Below are 20,895 nucleotides of genomic sequence, written 5' to 3' on the forward strand. Positions count from 1 at the left end.
CATCGTAAGAGGCTAGGGGCTCAGAAACTTCTTCTCATTTTGACTTGTTTCTGTTCCTTTTAGTACACATTTGTATAATTCCTCTTAAAAAAAACTTTATAGATTTCCTTTATGTCAGATTATAAAATTCCCTCTACTAGACAGACCAACTCCCTCAATCATCTTTCTTTGGGGACAGGCACCTGTAAACCTTGGCACCACAGGACGCTGTGGAGAAACCCCCTCATGATTCTTAGAAGTGCCATAGTTTGGCTGAGAAGGTCTCGAGACACTGTCTGCATCTTTCCGTGGACTTTGAAGGGCTGTGTTCTTGGCTCAAAATTTACTCTGATACCACATTTTACTTGCAGAAGCTGGGACTTAATCTTTGCCTTCAGGCAAATCTTCCTTGGGTCTGGGGGTTCTCTGTGTTGTTTTCTAAATTCTGCTCCCAAATTGAACTGTCCCTTTTTGGGGAGCTCGTCTTTCCCTTCCCTCAGATTTTCTCAGAGACCACTAGAAGAAACTAGTTGTTCCTTTGAACATTCTGTCTGAACATCTCTATAGCTGGGCATGCCTGTTTTTTGGTCATTTGTTCTGTCCGTGGCTGCAGACAAGGCAGCCCAAGTTTTATTTTTATTTTTAAAAGATTTTATTTATTTGTCATTGAGTGAGTGAGAGAGAGAGAGAGAAAGAGCACATGAGCACGGGGAGCAGCAGCCGGGGCAGAATCAGGCTTCCTGTGGAGCAGGGAGCCTGATGCGGGACTCGACCCCAGGACCGTGGGATCATGACCTGAGCCAAAGGCAGACATTCAACTGACTGAGCCACCCAGGCACCCCCAGCCCAAGCTTTGGAGTGGTGCCGAACTTGGACACAGATTGTCTTTGTTTCAGTCTCCAGTGGCAATTTCCTCTCTCATTCCTTTCAGCTTCCATCAGAAGTTTCCAGAAGCCCGTCTGGCTCTTGCCTACCACTCCATCCCAAAGCCAAGGCTGCTTATCTTCAGTTTCTGTTCCAACAATACCCTGGGTTCTATTTCAGTTCTTTACTGCTACAGAATAAACCCTAAGCCAAACGAGCATCCAAACTTAGTGGCTTAAAATAGCATCCAGTGAACTATCTCTCAGCGTCCTGTAGGTTGAATGCACTCAGCTGGGCAGTTCTGCTCCAAGGAGGGCGGCTGGGAGCGCAGTCCCCTGTGGGCCGCGCAGAAAAGGATGGTGCGGGATGGTTCCCTCGGCTGGCTGTGGGCACCGGCTCTTGGCTAGGAGTTGGGTTAGGTCTGTTGGCCAAGGACCCCAGTTCCCTTCCACATGGGCCTCAGCCTGTCCCTGCACAGACGTCCTCACAATCTGTGCTTGAGTTCCAAGAAGGAGTGTTCGAAGAGGAAGGACGGACAAACTGCTGGTTGAGGGTCTGGGTTCGAAATTCACTTCTGGCATCTTTGAGCTGTCAGAGCAAGGGACTAGCCCAGATTGGAAGAGAGGGAAATAAACTCCATCTGTCAGCGGAGAAGTGGCTTGAACACCGGGACAGGCATTGGAGGCTGGATGGCGGGAGGGTCAGCTTTGGAAACAAGCACAGCTGGGGAGGAATGATCGCCTCTTGTAAAAAAGAATCACATTGAATATCGCCTCTTGTAACAAGGGATCATATTGAATCAGATGCTGCTTTTCTCTTGTGGAGGGGCTAGACCTCCCATTTCTAGAGCCTGCCCGTCATTTTTTCTTCTGATTCATTCTGCACACTAAAGTCATACCAAAACGTCCCATTCAAACCACTGAATTTTTATTATCTACTGACAATCCAGTGTAAAAAAAAAAAAAGTGATGTTTCCTTCTGTTGGGCAGAAATTCTTAGAAATAGTTGGAAAACTAGGAATTGAGGCATGAAGCAAAGTCATAATTTAGCATTGATATGTAATATCAAAAGTTAGCACAGCGTTCTTCTTTTGGAAATGTAACTTTTTTTTATAAATTGTTGCAAATTCTCTGCCTGATCATCACTGGGGTAATGGAGTGTCCATGAGGAGTGCAGCCAGCCCTAAACCACACGCATTCTGTTTTAGTGTCTGTCGTCCACACCTTCTTCTTCTGCTTGTCCTTCTCTCTCTCCTTTCTTCCTCCTCTTTCTTGTATTCCTTCTCCTCCTCCTCTTCCTTCATCTTTAAAAGGATCAGCATGTTATAAAAATTCAAACCATTCAGAATGACATAGAATTAAGAAAAAAAATCTCTGCTTAAGCCCCACGTCCTTCAAAAACCCAACACCACTCTCCGTAGACAATAGCTTCTGGTGGCAGATCTGATGTCCATCTTTCCGATCTTTGCCATTGGAAAGAAATCGAATATATTTATAACTCTTTCTTTTCTTTTAAAAAAGATTTATTTATTTATTTGACAGACAGAGATCACAAGTAGGTAGAGAGACAGGAAGAGAGAGAGGAGGAAGCAGGCTCCCTGCTGATGCAGGGCTTGATCCCAGGACCCTGGAATCATGACCTGAGCTGAAGGCAGAGGCTTTAACCCACTGAGCCACCCAGGCGCCCCTATAACTCTTTCTTGATTGAACCAGTATTTATTGTGTCCTCCTTAGAAAGCAGTTTTCCCCAAATTTTAGTGTGTATTAGAAACCTCTTGAAGTTTCTTAAAACACCCCAGAGTGTCTGATTCAGCACGTCTGGGATGGGCCCTGAGAATTTTCATTTTTAGCAAGTTCCCAGGTGATGCTGATGCTTTTGTCCAGGACCCCATTCTGAGAACCACTGTCATGAAAAATAAAATTCTTGGTTACTGACTTACACTTACATCCTCTTCTGTCCTTTATCTATATTTTTCTTAATAAATATATTTTAATTCTGGTGTTTCATTTGTACATGTTTATTTCTGGATTGGTCATCTTTAGACAGTATCCATTGATAGCCAGAGCTATGAAAGGTAAGCAAATATGGGAATTATTTGTTTTATGATTGTGTTGCTGTTTTAAGTGTGTCTTCTGGGAAAATTGCCTTTTCAACCCTTTGGTGCTGTTATAGGGAAGCGCAGTTCATTTTTACGTGTTGTTCTTCTCTCTAGTCACCTTGCCAATCCTTCAGTGATTCTAATTCCTGTAAGATTGTGAGAGTTGATACTTGTGGCACTAACTCATTCACTTTCACCATTGTGTGTTTCATTTTCCGGTTGTAACAAACACTAGTAATCATTCTCATGTTGAAGCATGTTTAGGAGTTTAGACAGTCTCCTCTCACGTCTGCTTCTCTTTTGACTTTTTTTTTTTTTTTTTTTTTTTTGCTGTTACGTAATAATCCAACAATCAAATTTTAGCTGCATGCGTCCCTGTGGACATGAGTGATTTCTCTGTACCAAGACAGACCAGGGAGTGGAGGTGCTCGGCTGGGGAGGCCCAGCTACCATTTACATATGCACAGTTTGGAGTCTGTTGGCCTGACCTGTTTTTCTGGCGATTGCCATGGCGACCAGCTCTGGGAGAGCTCCCAGTGACTTTGTAGTTTCCCTTCTGTTTCTACTCCCTGTCTCTTGCCTCTCTGATGGGGAAGGGGGTGTGTGTGGATAGGACGCAGGGTCTGCATGGGCTGATCTCTCTGCCTCATAGCTCTGCTTTGAAGTATTCCTATTTACGAGGGTGGGAGGAGTGTGGAGGGCTTGCGGAGAGTTGACTTACCATCGGGATCTGGGGCTTAAGTCACACTGTAAATTCACATCGGAGCATCAGGTTTACTTTACTGGGCTTTAACTTTGGGGTTTCAACAAAGTTGGTGCTCACAGAGATCCTATTTTAGGTTGGCTTGTTGCCAAGAAAATCAGCTAGAGATTTAGCTGTAGATTCAGGAGATTGAAATGGATATGACCTGGATGCCCGTTACCAGCTTAGATCAGTTAACAGGGTCGGGCAGATGACTTAATAAGCCCTGATTCTGGCTACTTGACAGTTGATGTCATTGACCCATTGAGTGCATTGCATTATAGTCTATGATATGATTGTTCATGGGACACATATTTATTGAGAACCTACTATATGCCAGATACTGTTCTAAGTGCTTTAAAGATATCAACTAAGCCAATCCTCATAAAAACACTGTGAAGTTAGATGCATCACTAACCCATTTTATAGATGAGGAAATTGAAGGACAGGGAAGTCCAGTATTGTGGCTCAAGTCCCATGGGGGTTGAGCCCTGTTTGAACCCAAGAAGTCTACACCTGGGCCAGTGCTCTTAACAGCTTTGCTGCACTGATTGTCCTGTTACTGCTTCTTCCCCTCCTCTCCCTCCTTGTCTTCCTTCCATCAGCCCTTCCTTCCTTTTTTCTTTCTGTTTAGATTTGTGGAGGGATTATTAATATCCAGTTATGATATGTTATGTTATAATGAACATAGGATTAATGATACTATAATCAAGATAAAGACATTTTCATCCACCCCCAAGAAGTTTGCTGTGTCTTTTACACCCCCAGCCTCTGGCGAACACTGATGTGTTCTCCCTCCCTGTGGTTTTTGCCTTTTGGAGAATGTCACATGAATGAAATCGAAGAGTGGGTAGACTTTTGAGGAGCCTTCTTTCACTGATCAGAAGGTACATGAGATTCACCCAGCCTGTTGCATATCTTGGTGCCTTGTTTTTGTTTATGGTGGAGGAGCAGTCCATGGTGTGACCGCATGGTGGTGTGTTCCTCCCTTAGCCAGTTGATGGATATTTGGATCATTTCCAGTTTGGGGCGATTATGAAGAAAGCTGCTACAAATTTTTGCCTCCTGGTATCTGTGTGGACATCTCTTTTCTTTTTCTTGGGTAAAAAGCCCAAAGGTGGGATTGCTGGGTCATATGATAAATGAAAAATTAATGAAAATTTAACTTATTTTTTATTTTTATTTTTTTTTTTTAAAGAGAGGCAGGTGGGAGTGGGGGGTGGGGGGATGCAGGTTCTCCGCTGAGCAGAGAGCCCGATACAGGGCTTGATCCCAGGACCCTGAGATCATGACCTGAGGTGAAGGCAAAGGCTTAACCCACTGAGCCACCCAGGCGCCCTGAAAATTAAACTTTATGGGAAAGAGTCAAACTGTTTTTTCTCAAAAAGGTGGTGCTAGTTTCCTTTTCCACCAGCACAATGTGATTTGGCTATTGCTCTATGTCTTTCTCAGCACATATTACAGTCAGTCTAAAGACCTGTAGTGGTGTCTCATTGTAGTTTTAATATGCATTTCCCTCATGACAAGTGATGGGGAACATGTTTTCCACAGGTTTATTTGTTATCTGTATTTTTTTGGAAGGTTTTCTTATAAATCAGTTTCCATTTTAGTTAACCAGATGGCTTATTCATAAATACCATTAATTTCAACTTTACAAACGGATGTTCACATGCAATGCAGAATTTTTATTTCTAATCATTATGGAGGGTGCAGAGTAGTGTGATAGTTAGGGATAGGAACAGGGTTCCACTTGCAGCTCTGTGACTTATTAGCCATGTGCCCTCCAGCAAATTGTTTTGGAACTCTGTGTCCCATTCTCATCTGTAAAGTGAGAGCAATAAGAGCATCTACTGTAAAGAATTATGGTGAAGGTAATAGGACATGATTAATGTGATGTACAGAACACAGTGATTGAAACATAGTAAGTACTGTGTGCAGTGTTTGCTACTAACATCATTGTCAGTGTATGGTCCATGACTGAGCTCCATGAAAATACACATCCACTAATATACATTTAGAAAATTCACTCATTTCTATTTCATTCCAGAAGTATAAATGGATGTAGTGCAGTCTCCAAATATCACAAAGGAAGACAAGAAGATCTGGAGATTATGGCTTGATTACATAGCTCACACAGTCAGCAATTGGCAGACCCTGCAAATACTTGATGAAATGTCAATTCACATATGGAAAATCATGATAACTTCCAGACCCGTTTTGACACAGGGAAGAGTTTAAGAGCTCATTCTTCCTTTGCTGCTCCTGATTTTCTAGTAGTCAGTAGACCCATCAGACCAGAGCTCAGATGCCTCTTGAAGGGCCCAGATTGACATTTAAAGAGTGATTAGAATTAAGCAAATGTGTAAACCACTTTGATGCTGGTAAACCCCTTTAGGTGAATAGATGTCATTTTAATTAAGTGGAAGTACATCTTTGCCTTTTGTTGGTACAGCTCCACTCTGTTTTTTTCTAATAGAACATCACAATGGCATGAGATTGTAGTGGGTTTGGGTTGGTGAAATGAATCTTGAGAAAATAAATTTAAACACAGTTTAATTTAATATTATTAAACAGCTTTAGCTATTGATGCCCGTTACCACCTCAAGGAGGACTCCTGTTTATTTATTTCAGCATAGCAGTATTCATTATTTTTGCACCACACCCAGTGCTCCATGCAATCCGTGCCCTCTCTAATACCCACCACCTGGTTCCCCCAACCTCTCACCCCCCTCCAGTTCAAACCCCTCAGATTGTTTTTCAGAGTCCATAGGCTCTCATGGTTCATCTCCCCTTCCAATTTCCCCCAACTCCCTTCTCCTCTTCATCTCCCCATGTCCTCCATGCTATTTGTTATGCTCCACAAATAAGTGAAACCATATGATACTTGACTCTCTCTGTTTGACTTATTTCACTCAGCATAATCTCTTCCAGTCCCGTCCATGTTGCTACAAAAGTTGGGTATTCATCCTTTCTGATGGAGGCATAATACTCCATAGTGTATATAGACCACATCTTCCTTATTAATTCACCCATTGAAGGGCATCTTGGTTCTTTCCAGTTTGGCGACCGTGGCCATTGCTGCTATAAATATTGGGATACAGATGGCCCTTCTTTTCACTACATCTGTATCTTTGGGGTAGATACCCAGTAGTGCAATTGCAGGGTCATAGAGAAGTTCTATTTTTAATTTCTTGAGGAATCTCCACACTGTTCTCCAAAGAGGCTGCACCAACTTGCATTCCCACCAACAGTGTAAGAGGGTTCCCCTTTCTCCAAATCCCCTCCAACACATGTTGTTTCCTGTCTTGCTAATTTTGGCCATTCTAGCTGGTGTAAGGATATCTCAGTGTGGTTTTAATTTGAATGTCCCTGATGGCTAGTGATGATGAACATTTTTTCTGAATGAACATTTTCACAATGAACATTGTGTCTAATAGCCATTTGTATGTCTTCATTGGAGAAGTGTCTGTTCATATCTTCTGCCCATATTTTGATATGATTATCTGTTTTGTGTGTGTTGAGTTTGAGGAGTTCTTTATAGATCCTGGATATCAACCTTTTGTCTGTACTGTCATTTGCAAATATCTTCTCCCTTTCCGTGGGTTGCCTCTTTGTTTTTTTGACTGTTTCCTTTGCTGTGCAGAAGCTTTTGATTTTGACAAAGTCCCAAAAGTTTATTTTTGCTTTTGTTTCCTTTGCCTTTGGAGATATATCTTGAAAGAAGTTGCTGTGGCTGATATCGAAGAGATTACTGCCTATGTTCTCCTCTAGGATTCTGATGGATTCCTGTCTCACGTTGAGGTATTTTATCCATTTCGAGTTTATCTTTGTGTATGTTGTAAGAGAATGGTCCAGTTTCATTCTTCTACAAATAGCTAGGACTCTTGTTCTTATGTATGTGTGTGTGTGTGTGTGTGTGTGTGTGTGTGTGTGTGTGTGTGTAATTACTCAGTGGGTCCACTAGGGGGAGCCATTTCCTTGACAAAGATAGAGATGTGCCCAAGAGCTTGTGAACACGTTCAGGCTCCAACATCAATATTAAGGTATGAAGATAAAAAAAACTTAGGCACACAGTTTACAGATTTCTAAATGCACCATAGTCTTGTAATAATTGGACAGAAGCATATTCAAAAAGGCAATACAAACATTTAGCTGCATTGATTTAAAGCACAAATTTGTTAAGAACATTGTTTTTTTCTCTTTGCACTTCTTTTGGAAATATCCAGCACGGCACAAAAGTTAGTTGGAGATAGCAAAGGCAAAGACAGTGTTTACTGAGGGCTTTCTATGGGCTGAGTCTGTTGGGAGTACTGACTCATTTAACCTCACAAGGATCTTATAACGCTGGGAATAGTCGTCACCATCCCTACTTCATAGCTGGGAAACAGAGGTACAGAGAGGTAAGTGAAATGTCTTAAGGTCACAAATTGACTAAGAGGCAGGCAGTCTGGCTTCAGACGCCACTGACTCACCCTTCATATGCTGCCTTTCAATAGCAGAGCCCACTAGCCTTGGCAGAATGAATGAGTCAACTCAACAGGAAGTGAGAGAGATATCGTGACATAAGGTGGGCCAGGCATGTGTTCCAGGGATCAGAATTAGAAGGATTTTCCCTTGAAAGCGAGAGGGAAAAGTCAAAGCACAGAAGTTAGTTCCCCGAAACGGTTGTGTGTATACAGCACAGACCCAAGAAAAGGGATAAAGGTGAACTTGATTTCAGTATGCCTTAATATTGGAAATTTCATCAAAAGTCCTCAAGGATAATGATGTTGGGAACAGTAGCAGAAAGATTTGAGCCAGATGAAGTGAACTGGGCATCAGAAACAGTTTGGGTGATAAACACACTGTGTTGTGTGAAATCGAACTTCGTTATGGTTTCCTTTTCTCCATATTTTGTTAATACCTCTATATTAAGTGCCTCATCTTCCTGGTCTTTAAAAGCTTTACCTCCCCTCTTTTTTATTCCCATTTTTTTTTTTAAAGATTTTATTTATTTATCAGAGAGAGAGGGAGAGAGTGAGCACAGGCAGACAGAATGGCAGACAGAGGCAGAGGGAGAAGCAGGCTCCCTGCTGAGCAAGGAGCCCGATGTGGGACTCGATCCCAAGATGCTGGGATCATGACCTGAGCCGAAGGCAGCTGCTTAACCAACTGAGCCACCCAGGCGTCCCTTTATTCCCATTTTTGCAGCTGTTTCGAATTCCCTGGCTTTGCCATATTTCCTTGGCTGTGATGATATGTGGACCCCAATTTGCCTGGTGATAAAAGAGGTCTCACAGAGAAATCCAGAAAGTCAAGAAAACTAAGCCAGTGTTTCCTGACTTCAAATGATTTCAGCCATAATATATTTGACACACAAAATATCAAAGATGAAAAAACGAATCATTTCTAACCCCGAAGAGAGGAAAAGAGTCTCTTAGAGACTCTTCTGAGAAAAAAATATCTAATATGGTGCCTGAGAGTTGGGCCTGTAGTCCTTGGAGAAGCTCATGACCTGTAGCTATGTTCACTTTCAGATTATTTTCTTGGCAAAACAAAACAAAACAAAACAAAACACATGGTAATTCAGAAAAATTGACTTATGGAGACTATCTTCTTTGCCAAGGGAAGTGAGAGAGCCCTGTTTTATTATCCTGGTGAGTCATCTCTTCTCGGTTACTTAGGAATAAAACCAACGTTTGTGATTCATTTATCAAGCAGAAATTAATTGGTTTCCATACTTAGGTGTAATTTTAACTTCGTGGAGCTGCAGAAATGACACTTGCCACTGACGATGCCAACTGATACGTTGCCCTTTTGGATCCTCTCACCGGTTCCATTCCAGTTCAGAATAAGAAAGACAGTCTTGGAGCTTTGAGCAGCTGCTTGGCCGAACGGCTGGATGGTGCACAGAAAGTGACCCGTTCTTTTACCTCAGTTTGATTTCACCTCAGGAAGGGCCTGGTGGCCACAGGAGGGGTTTTGGGCTGACAGGAGCCTAGGAGTCTGGTGAGGGGACAGAGCTCTGTCAGATCCAGAGAAGGTGGGGTTCAGCCACAGAGTGTGGAGAATCACAACTAGAGAACCCACATCCATCAGTAAGTTCTAAAGGAATCGGGGGTCTGAGAGAGGTCACGCAGAGGAGTTGTCTGTGAAGCCACCAGCACAAAATGGGGATTGGAAAGCATAAGCAAAAGCCAAGGTTGTCTAAGAAACTCCCTCTGATGGGCCTCTCGGGCTACCACGTGGGCCGCTGTCTACTTACACATGTCCCACGACGAGGTCAGACCCGTTAAACTACATGGTCACCCCGAAAGCACGGAGGAAAAATAAAAAAGGACACACCTGACTACCTAAAAAACAAAACGAAACAACACTGTGTCTGGTGAATGACATTTTAAGAGAAAGTGAAGACTTTGTCTGACAGCTTCACTCTCAGTCTGTGGATGAGGAGAACAGGGCCAGGCAGGGAAGTGGCTGGGCCTGTGGGACCACACTCAAGTTTACCCCCTTCCTGGGAGTCCCTCTCATGGAGCGACTTTTCCCCTTCCCCTTCCTTAGCTATTCTCCCACCCCAGCCGGCTGGATGGGGGCTGGTGCTGACTCAGAGCCCGAGGTTTCCCGAGGCCCGTGACTGGGGAGGGATCTGGGAAGGGCTGGGAGAAGCCACCCTTGGAGGTGCGAACTACACTTCTTTTCTATTCTTGCACCCAGAGTGCACGAGAGCTTCCACACGCTTCTGGGGCAAGTCTGAGAAACTGTCATTTATGTTTTAGATGTACATGTCTATATGTACACCTTTTGCTTGTCAAGATACCTCAAAATACATTTTCTCTGGAACCCAATACCTAGACATTTTTTGGAACAGCCCGATACTGACTCAGATTCCTTCTCTAGGAGGAGGAACGGAGAAGTTCTTGCATCTTGAAGGAGTTTCCTTTTCCAAGAAAAAGGATTAAGATGACTATCTCAGAAATTCTATCTCCTTGAATTGCCGGCTAGTCACACTGGGAATTTGAGGAAAACAGCAGGAGGTGTGTGAAAAGATACAACTGTTGATGTAAGCACAGCAAACGTTTACTGGGCTTTGTTCTAAGCACTTTCCCTCCTTCATTCACTGAATCCTCCTGGGATGGATAATTCCCTTTTATAGGTGAGGACCCCGAGCTAGCTACTAGTGGGAGGCTGCCTCTGAGGGGAAGCTGTCTTAGCTACTCTATTCGCTGGTCTCTGAAAATGGAAAGGTGATCCATGTGTTGCTGTTTTTTCCCCTCTGTTTTTGAATTAGAAAAATGGAAAGCACTGTCTTTCCTGTCCCAAATCTCCTGGAAAATGTGGAGAGTAAATCTTGTAGACTCTCAAGGAGAAAGAAATGAGTGTTGCTTTGGGGGTAGTTTCTGGGTCTAATGGGCCATCCGTTGGAGTGTGAGCTTGAGATGCAAATGACTTTGGAAGTAGGGCAAGATCTCTAAGGCAAAATGAGGGCAGAGGACGGGAGAGAAGAAGGGGAATTATGAGGAGTTCCCAGGGGAGTGGGGCTGATCTGAGAGATGATGTCGCCTGAAGATTAAGGATTCTCACCCTGGGAAGACTTGGGTGGGTCTACAGATTTAGCAAAGGAAGATGTCGTGGATGATGGAGTCTGTCGTCACTTTTGTGACTCTCAAGGAACCGTGCCTTGCATTATTCACACACTTGTGTTGTTTCTTCCTCTTGAATCTGGTCTGAGCTGGTCAGACTCTGAGTTGCTTTAACCAACAGAGTGACGCAGAAGTGCTGTAGTGCTTCTGATGGACTTCGGTTTTAAGAAGGCGGTTACTATTGTGCATTCTTGAGTATCATGAGCCAACATATAATAAATGTAGGTATCCTGCTGGAGAGACCACATGGAGAGGCCATGTGGAGAGGCAGTATGGAGGGGAAGAAGCCCTGAGTTTACATGGAGGAAACCAAAAAACCCAGCCAACAATGGGAACTGAGGCCATAGACCTATGATTCCTGTCAGGTGGTTCAGCCAGCTTCCAGATGTTGGGGTCTTTCTTTCTTCCTGTCTTTCTCCAGCTGTTGGGGTCTTTCTTTCTTTCTTTCCTTTTCCAGCTGTTGGGGGTCTGTCTTTTCTTTCTTTCTTTCTTTCTTTCTTTCTTCTTCTTCTTCTTCTTCTTTTTTTTTTTTTTTAAGATTTTTATTTATTTATTTGAGAGGAAGAGAATGAGAGGGAGCATGAGAGGGGAGAAGGTCAGAGGGAGAAACAGACTCTCTGCAGAGCTAGGAGTCCGATGTGGGACTCGATCCTGGAACTCCGGGATCATGACCTGAGCCAAAGGCAGACACTTTAAACAACTGAGACACCCAGGCACCTTGTTGGGGTCCTTCTAACAGAGGCATTGGACATAGGAGTGAAGAAGACCCATAGACATCACAGGGGACGAAGACAAGCTATCCCTCATACCCTGACTAGAGTGTCACAAGAAATAATACAATGGTTATCAATAGCAGCCAGATTTCAGACCAGATTGAAAACCAAATATCAAGTAGTGTTTCACAATCATTGATAACCAAAACAAACTGCAAGGTTTGCATGCTCAGGAGCCGTGGAGAAATTAACAGAGGACCTAACCTCCTTTACGTGACCCCTGGTCCATGAATCCTGGTGGCAACTTTATTTCACCTGTATCCAGCATCTCTCCTGTAGGTCCCCTAGCATCAGTGATGCCATGACTTTGTAGAAAATTCTTCCTGGTTACCCCACATAGGTACCTCCCTTCTCCTTCTATCATGTCTTGGGATACTCTGAAGTCCAAACAAGTGGAGGGGATGGAGACTTGGACATTTGGTGGAGACACTGTGACGGTTAATTTTCTGTGCCAAACTACGTGTTCCGAGATTTTGCCAAACGTTATTCTGGATATTTCTGTGCTGGTGTTCATTGGATGATATTAACACTGAAATTGGCGGTCTTGGGTAAAGCAGATTAGCCTCCATAATGTGGGTGGCTCATATTTAATTAGTTGAAGGCCTTAATACAACAAAGACTGACCTCTCCAGGGCAAGAAGGAATTCTGCAGGAGGATGGCCTTTGGACTGGAACTACAACTCCTCTAGAGTCCCCAGCTTCATGGCCTACCCCCATCAGATTTTGGACTTGCCAAACCCCAACTGTGTGAGCCGATTCCGTAAAATCTCCTAATCTCTCTTTCTCTTTCTGACTCTGTGTGTATAGATAAACACACACACACACACATACACATACACACACGTGTGTGTGGGGGGTGTGTGTGTTTATAAGCCTGTTGGTTCTGTTTCCCTAGAGAACCCAGACTATTACAGATAATAAGGTTTGCTGCATATACTCTTTGTGTCCCTGAATTGAGTAAGTTCAAGATTTTGTGAGTTGGGACAGTAGTGAATGACCCCTTGTTATGTGTATTAGAGCAATTACTGGTTTGGGAGTTTGGGGCTGTGTGATAGGCTTCTTTGGCTCTGGCCCTCTGTGACCTTGGGAAAACCAATCCACCTTTTTGGGCCCCAGTTTCATTATAGCTGTAGCTCTCAAAAATTCCTGTAATTTACATATGGTTATTAGGATAAAAAAGGAAACAATGGAGCCATTGTTACTGCAATAATGAGTGCTTAATCACAGCCCAGGTGGGGACCATATAATAAACTTTTTTTTTTTTTTTTAAGAGAGCTTTAGAAAGTGTGCGTATTTTGGACTTCCTACTTTCTGCAGTTGAAGTCGTAGGAGCTGAACAGAGGTGGATTCTCAGGGGTTGCCATACTTAATCAATTATCCAGGGACGTTAACTGGCACACCTGTTCACATTTACCTTTTTATTACTTGGCCTCAGAGCCAATAAAATTATGGTTTGTTCAATTCCTTTTCATAATGCATTGATGGCTTTTAATCCTATGCTTCCTCCCATGTGTCTGAGTGCACTGGGGAGGATGGCCGTGGAAGTGTCAGGATCTGTCTCTTGAAGGGGAACCAAGGAATGCTCTTTGACTTCAGAGGCCTGATCCCTGAAGAGGTGTGCTTTCCCTGCCTGGGCCGCTTGCCCTCTGGTTTTGGTGTGTGTTCGCTAGAGCGGTCATGGGCCTGGGTGAGCTCAGGAGCCCCAGCCCCTGCCCATGCATTCAGGAGGGCTCTGAGGGCCCTGCGCCTTCTCAGAGCTGGGTCTCACATCCTTCAGTGGCCACTGATGAGGGCTGGCTAAGGCCACATTTGTGATAAAACGGCTGTGACCCAGTTCTCAGGTGTGCCGTGGACACAGACCACAAAGGTGGAATGACCTTGCTGTTAACGCTCCTTCTGTGCTTTCTGACTCCTGGGAAGATCCTCTCTATCTCATTTGGCCGGACCCTGTCTCTGGACAAACAGCAAGAGTGGACTGGTTGCTGCTGTCCGTCTGGAGTTCTAGAGCCACAGAGATTTGAGACAGGAGGGTGTGACCTTAGTGATGGGGGAGGGGAGGTTGCACAGGTTTCAAACTTAATTTTAGCTGTGGAGTCATTTGTTGAAAAGAAATGTGGCACGGAAGAACAGGAGGGGAAGCTGACAGAAGGGGCACTGCAGGCTGAAGCAGCCAGGGGAGGGCATGAGCGCTGAAAGCTCCTGGGGGGCCCCCTCAGCCCTTACAAGGTCCCCAAGGTGTGAATCTTTGAGAACCAGGGGTGTGGTCCAAATTCTTCCCATTACTCAAGAGAAAACTGAGGCCCAGGGATGTGAAGGGCCTTCCCAAGAGCACTCCGAGTGAGTGGGCAGCCTGGTGTGTTTCTTCCAGAAGCTTCTCTCTCAAGTCACTCCCGTACCACCACACTGCTTTTCACTGTAATTTGCAACGATTTTGGTTTGTTTTTCCTGTTGTAAATCATGGTGGGGTCGCTCCCCTATGATCTCCTGGAGAAGCTCTGCTGTCATACACGTTATGTCCCCCTTATCCGTGATCTTGCTTTTGGAGGTTTCAGATACCCACGCTGGCCACAGTCTGGAAACAGATGATCCTCTTCCTGACGTGTTGCCAGGAGCTTAGTGGTAGCCGAACGCTACGTCACAGTGCCTGCACCATCCCCCTCACTTCGTCTCATCACAGAGGCATTTTATCATCTCGCATCACCCCAAGAAGAAGAGGGAGTACAGTACAGTAGAGAGAGAGTGAGACCACAGTCACATGGTTTTCATTATAGAGGATTGTTATAATTGTTCTATTTTATTTTAGTTATTGTTGTTAATCTCTTCCTGGGCCTAATTTATAAACTAAATTCTATCATAGATATTATGCCTGGGAAAAAACATAGTGTGTATGTGGGGTTCGGTACTATCCATGGTTTCAGACGTCCCCTGGGAGTCTTGGAATGTATCCCCTACAGGTAACAGGGGATACGACCTTCCCAGAGATGTACAGGTGAAGGAACAGAGCTCGGTCCAGGAGTTGGCTGCTGCAACTTCCAGTCCTGACCCCCTTTCCGCCCAGCTTGGTGATGATGGGCGAGTTGCTCTCTTTCACTGGCTACAGTTTCCTGATCCGGACAATGAAGATCGTAGCTTTGGGGGTATTAGTCACATTAGCTATTGTAGCTTGAAACAACAAAAATGCCTTCCTCCTCTAGTTCCAAAGGCCAGGAGTCTGAAATTAGTTTTGCTGGGCCAAAATCACAGTGCCAGCAAGGCTATCCTCTCTCTGCAGGCTCTAGGGGAGAGCTGTTCCTTGCCTCTTTCAGGTTCCAGAGGCTGTCGACATTCCTTAGCTTGTGGTCACATCGCTCCAGTGTCTGCCTCTGTGATAGCAGCGCCTTCTCTTCTCTTCCCTCAGGCTCCCTCTAATAAGAACCTCCCTCTAGTAAGAACATTTAGGGCCCGCCTACTAATCCATGGTACTCTCCCTATTTCAAGACTTTTCACTTACCTCTGCAAAGCTTTTGCCATATAAGGTAACATTTACAGTTTCCAGAAACTGAGACTCGTTGGGGCTACTGCACAGCCTAGCACTCTTGTCAACCTCAGGGTCTTGTTCTGGCGCTCAGGGGAGATGGTATGTGCAAAAATGCTAATAATCAAATGTATTAAGTATCACTTTTTTAAGTGATAGCAAATGTATTTTTTTTTATTATAATGACAGTATCTGTCTCCATAGTAATGTGTACATCAAAGTAACATAACAGAGTAAATGTTAACAATAATACAGATCTTATGTGATATAAATTGGGGGTATTCATTCATTCTACAGATACTGACTCAACACCTACTATGTGCCAGGACTATTCCAAACACCTGGGATCCACTGGTCAGTAAAGATCCCTGGTTTGTTGGAACTTGTATCCGCAGCAGTGGAGCTGGAGGGAGTAGAGAATAAGCAATACATGTGATTATACGGAACTCGCAGAGTGCAGTAGGAAGTGGACAGTGATTGCTGTAGAGAAAGCAGGGAACAGGGGGTTGGGGGCTGGTGCGAGGCCCACCGAATGGAGATATCTGGGCAGAGTCACAAGAGGTGCGGGCATGCGCCCACATCAGGAAGGAGAGTGGTTTGGGTTGACTATGATTATAACAGGCGGAGGTGGATACTTGGGTGAATTGTTAATGGAAAGGAAACAATGAATTTGTTCTCAACACAGTTCTACTGCTGGCCTGTTTGAAGGATTGTGAGTGAAGACCTGAGAGAGGCCATTCCCATCCTGTGGCTGACCTGGGGAAGGCGACCAGGAGGCGTGTCTTAGCAGAGAGGGTCACACCCACCAGAACAGTCTGTGCCTTCTAGCTGTTCATGCTCTGCAGGGTGTACACCGTGGGCCTGGCTGGCCAGCTTTGGAGAGGAAAAGCTGGACAGCCAGAATTTTCACGTGAAATTTTCCACTTCTAAAATGTCGATTGTTGTCAAATCTTACAACATTCATATTCCGTACTGTAAATGGGATCCTTGCCTTTTCTTTTTTACGTTCATGTTTTGATTGGCTCAATTTTATGTTCAAATAGTTTTACTTTATTTATTTGTTTGTTTGTTTATGTGTCTATTTGTGTATTTATTTATGGCAGTCTTATGCATGTGGAGTTTCCTGAAGATTGGAATATTTAAGAATGCCTGATACTTACTTAAAGGGAATCAGGACTTGGTTGTACACCTGGTCTCAGGTCACCATTTCCTTCCTTAATCTTTGGAGGATTTTAGGCTTTCTTCTGCCAGACCGTTCTGCTTATTTTCCTCCTGGAACCATAATGAATCTTTTCTTTATTTAATTATTTACTTAAATAAAACTATAAAAATAAAACTATAATAAACACAAAAATAGATACATAACACAGAATTACAGGTATGTAATTTAAAAAAATAGCTGCACTATGATTGCAATGAAAGGATAGTATTTTTTCAGACCATTTTTATAAGATTGAGTGGTATGGAGGGAGTTAGGAGAATTGATAAGAATGGTGAATGTCTTTGAAAGTCTCTCTAAAATGAAAACACATTTCAAGAGATAAAGCACAATGATTCTAAAAGAAAATCTGATGGCAATTCATTTGTTAAAATGGTTGGACAAACTTAATATATCCCTGGGCCAGATTCAGCTCAGAGGCCATCACTTTTCAACTTCTGATTGATGAGATACCATTGGCAAACTTCTGAATGTCTGCCCAGCCAAGGGTGGGTAACAGTTTCCCCAGGGTCAGTGTGAGGAGTACAGAGAGGAGAGAACCACATCCACACTCTGTCCTTGAGGTGACCCAGACCTCACTGGCAATTTGGCCTTCCATTGCCTCCTATGAAGCTCTGTATGCTATTGGGTGCCATTTCCCCCTCAGATCCCTTGGTATTTACATTCAGCACTCGATCTAGCCCTTGGTGTTTATTTCATAACATATGGTGAGAATCTGAGTGAAAGGAATATCTCAAAGCTTTTTGGGAGACTTCTCATAGTGTCTGATAGAGCTAATATGTAAATTATAAGGTACTGTATGACTATTCATTGTGGTTTTTATTGTAGTTGCCAATAGATGTCTTGCCATTATTGCCTGAATAAATGGTGGGTTAAACCTAGAGACCAGTCATAATATTTTTTTGGGGGGGGCTTTTTTTATTAGCACAAGACAAAGGGAGTAGGGATGGCAAATTACCACCTCCCTTTCTGAATTACTGCAGTGTCCTTCCACTTGTCACTGGTGAGTGGTGTAGCCAATGTTCCCACTCTTCATCAGTGTCTGGTTCCTTTCTGATCCCGGGCATCTAGGAAGACGACATCCGTGCCTGCTTGATGTTAGACATGCCATGGGAATGCCTAGACCAGTGAAACAGGTATATATATATATACACACACACACACACACACACACACACATCGCACATATTATATACATATATATGCACACATACATACATATATTACACATACATATACTATATGTATATATTTACACATATATGCATATATATTAGATCATTATTTATATAAACTAGTAATATGCAATACAATACATAATATACTATAGAATATATAATATGATAGCAATTAGATATCTAAATATATAATATATAAAAATAGGCAATATAGAATATATTAATATGTATCATATATAATACAGTAGGTATTGTAACATATATATGTAATACGGTAGGCATAATATTTTATGTATATAATAAGTATAGTTTCTTCACTATCTAATATATGCAGTGTATCTTATATATATCTATTATAATAGGCATAGTATCTTATATCCTTATATTATATACATATGCATGTATTAGCCCATTAGTTAACAAAAAGTCACACTACGCTCTGGAAGAGCACAGGCTTTGGAGGTAGACCTGATTTCTGTCTTGGCCCTTTTGCTTGTTCACTGAGTGACCACTAAGACAAAGTTTCCTCATTTTTGAGATGAAGAACAATGACTGGGACCAGCTTCTGGCTGGAGAAAAGGAAAGACTGTGCAAGTTATGTATCACCTGTCACCTTGAGTTTTCTTCTGTGTGTAGAGTGTGTATCCACTCAGTAGGGGAGGCAAGCAAGGTCCCTAGAGTGTAAAGTATTAGGAGGCGCCCACTCCCAGGGTCACCGGGGGGCCAGACCTGTGTCGATACCTGGCACTCCCCAGATGGGAAATCGCAGCTTCTTGCTGGTCGGTGCTGTGTCTGCTTCAGCTTCCTCCAGGGCCTACTTCTTCAAGGGGAAAGTAGCATGATTTTTATTTATGGGGGTTAGATGAGCACTTTTGCTCTTGCAGAAGAAGGACTGATACCTTAAACAAAATTCCACCATTAGCCCCACGCTACCAACTTCCTTAGCAGTGAATGGAGCTCTTGCCTTCTGGTTTGTGGTAACTGTAATATTTTGAAACAAAAGGGTGTTTGGGGGTCGAGAGTCAAGCTGGGTTATCAGCGGGTGTTTGGTGATGCCCTTTCGGCTTAGATCCACTGTTGTTGGCAAACGCCCAATCCACTTTGGACTGTTGACAATGGAAGAGCTGGAGGCAATATTTACCGCCCCACCCCCAGCTAGGCAGAATTCCAAATTATTGGCTGAACTAGACTAAACTAGGACTCATGGAAAAAACTTGCCAGTGCCTTTTAATAGCTGAGTCAGTTTAGAGGTTTGGATGCAAAACTATCAGTGTTCTAGACATTGCACTTAGGAATATTCCGAAGTCACCACGGTAACTCGCATACGTCACTGGATTGCTCCTCATCTGTCCCTTCTTCCCCAGCACTTATCAGTTTTCTTGGCAGAAAAGGAGGAGACAGAACATTTCATCCTTTTTTTTTTTTTTTTTTGCCTTCTTTCATCTGACCAAATGTACACTCTAAAATGAAATTGGGGAGGGGAGCCTGGGTGGTTCAGCTGCTTAAGTGTCCAAGTCTTGATTTCAGCTGAGGTCATGATCTCAGGTTGTGGGATCAAGCCCCAAGCTGGGGCTAAGAAGTAAATAAAAATAAAATAAAATGAATTTGGGGAAAGGCACTTGACTTTTTTTTTTCTTTTGAAGATTCATTTATTTATTTGAGAAAGAGAGAGAGAGCTCACATGTGCATGAGTGGAGGGAGGGGCAGAGGGAGACAAAGAATCTCAAGAAGACTCCATGCCGCGTGCAGAGCCTGACATAGGGCTCGATCTCTTGACCCTGAGATCATGACCAGAGCTAAAACCAAGAGTTGGACACCTAACCTACTGAGTTACCCAGGTACCCCACTATTCTGGTTTCTTTAGTTAATGTAAAGACTCAAAATGTCAAGTTAAACAATCCAACAAATATCATGGATTCTCTAAAATAAAATTAGATACCATCCCAGATAAATAGGCAAATGATCGTTCTATTTCACAGGCACAGAGGTTTCTGCTATCATGTGATATATGCATTCCAAAGAATGTTGAATTCTGCAAAATTGAGCACTTAAAAGAACAGTTCCTTTTATCTTTGCCCCTTTGTAACTAGACAACATAAACAATCATCATAAAATGATTAACACAGTTTAAAAGGCATCATATCTAAAAAAAAGTAGAAATTCTATAAAATATGGGACTTCGCCTTTAAAAGAAGGTATTGGTGGCTAGAATGGAGGAGATGTAAGGTGAGGAAAGCCTGCTGATTTGTGAAGACAAGGGCACAATTCACAAGTCTTGGGGAACACAGAGCAATATGTTCTTGTTTTTTTTTTTAATATTTAATTTATTTATTTGCAAGACAGATCATAAGTAGGCAAAGGCAAGCAGGCAGGCAGAGAGAGAGGGGGAAGCAGGCTCCCTACTGAGCAGAGAGGCCAATGTGGGGCTTGATCCCAGAACCCTGAGATCATGACCCAAGGCGAAGGCAGAGGCTTAACCCACTGAGCCACCCAGGCACTCCAATATGTCCTTGTTTTAAGGATCATATGTTTGAGCTGAGGGAAGAGGAAGAATGTGGGGTGAGTGCCATCTCACACAGTATTCTATTCCTCCATGGTTCCCAGCATTCAACACTGTTGGTGGTCTTGGTGTTAGTTGTGTCTAACTTTAACAAATCATGTATGAATCCATGAAACTCCTACTTACATTATTCTCTTATTTGTTAATTACATATTAATTACATACAAAATAGTACATGCTACAGAAATATGCATTTATGGCAGAACAAACCTGATTGTGTACTCTCAGGCATGAACTATTATGACTAAGGTCAAGGGGATTTTCAAGGAGCACAAGCAAATGGAATCTTGACCAGAGACTCATAAGTCTCTGATCAGCTTCTTTCACCAATTTTCTCCTCTCTTATCCA

This window comes from Mustela lutreola, chromosome 12 (genome assembly GCF_030435805.1).
Source record: "Mustela lutreola isolate mMusLut2 chromosome 12, mMusLut2.pri, whole genome shotgun sequence".
In the NCBI taxonomy this organism is placed as follows: domain Eukaryota; kingdom Metazoa; phylum Chordata; class Mammalia; order Carnivora; family Mustelidae; genus Mustela; species Mustela lutreola.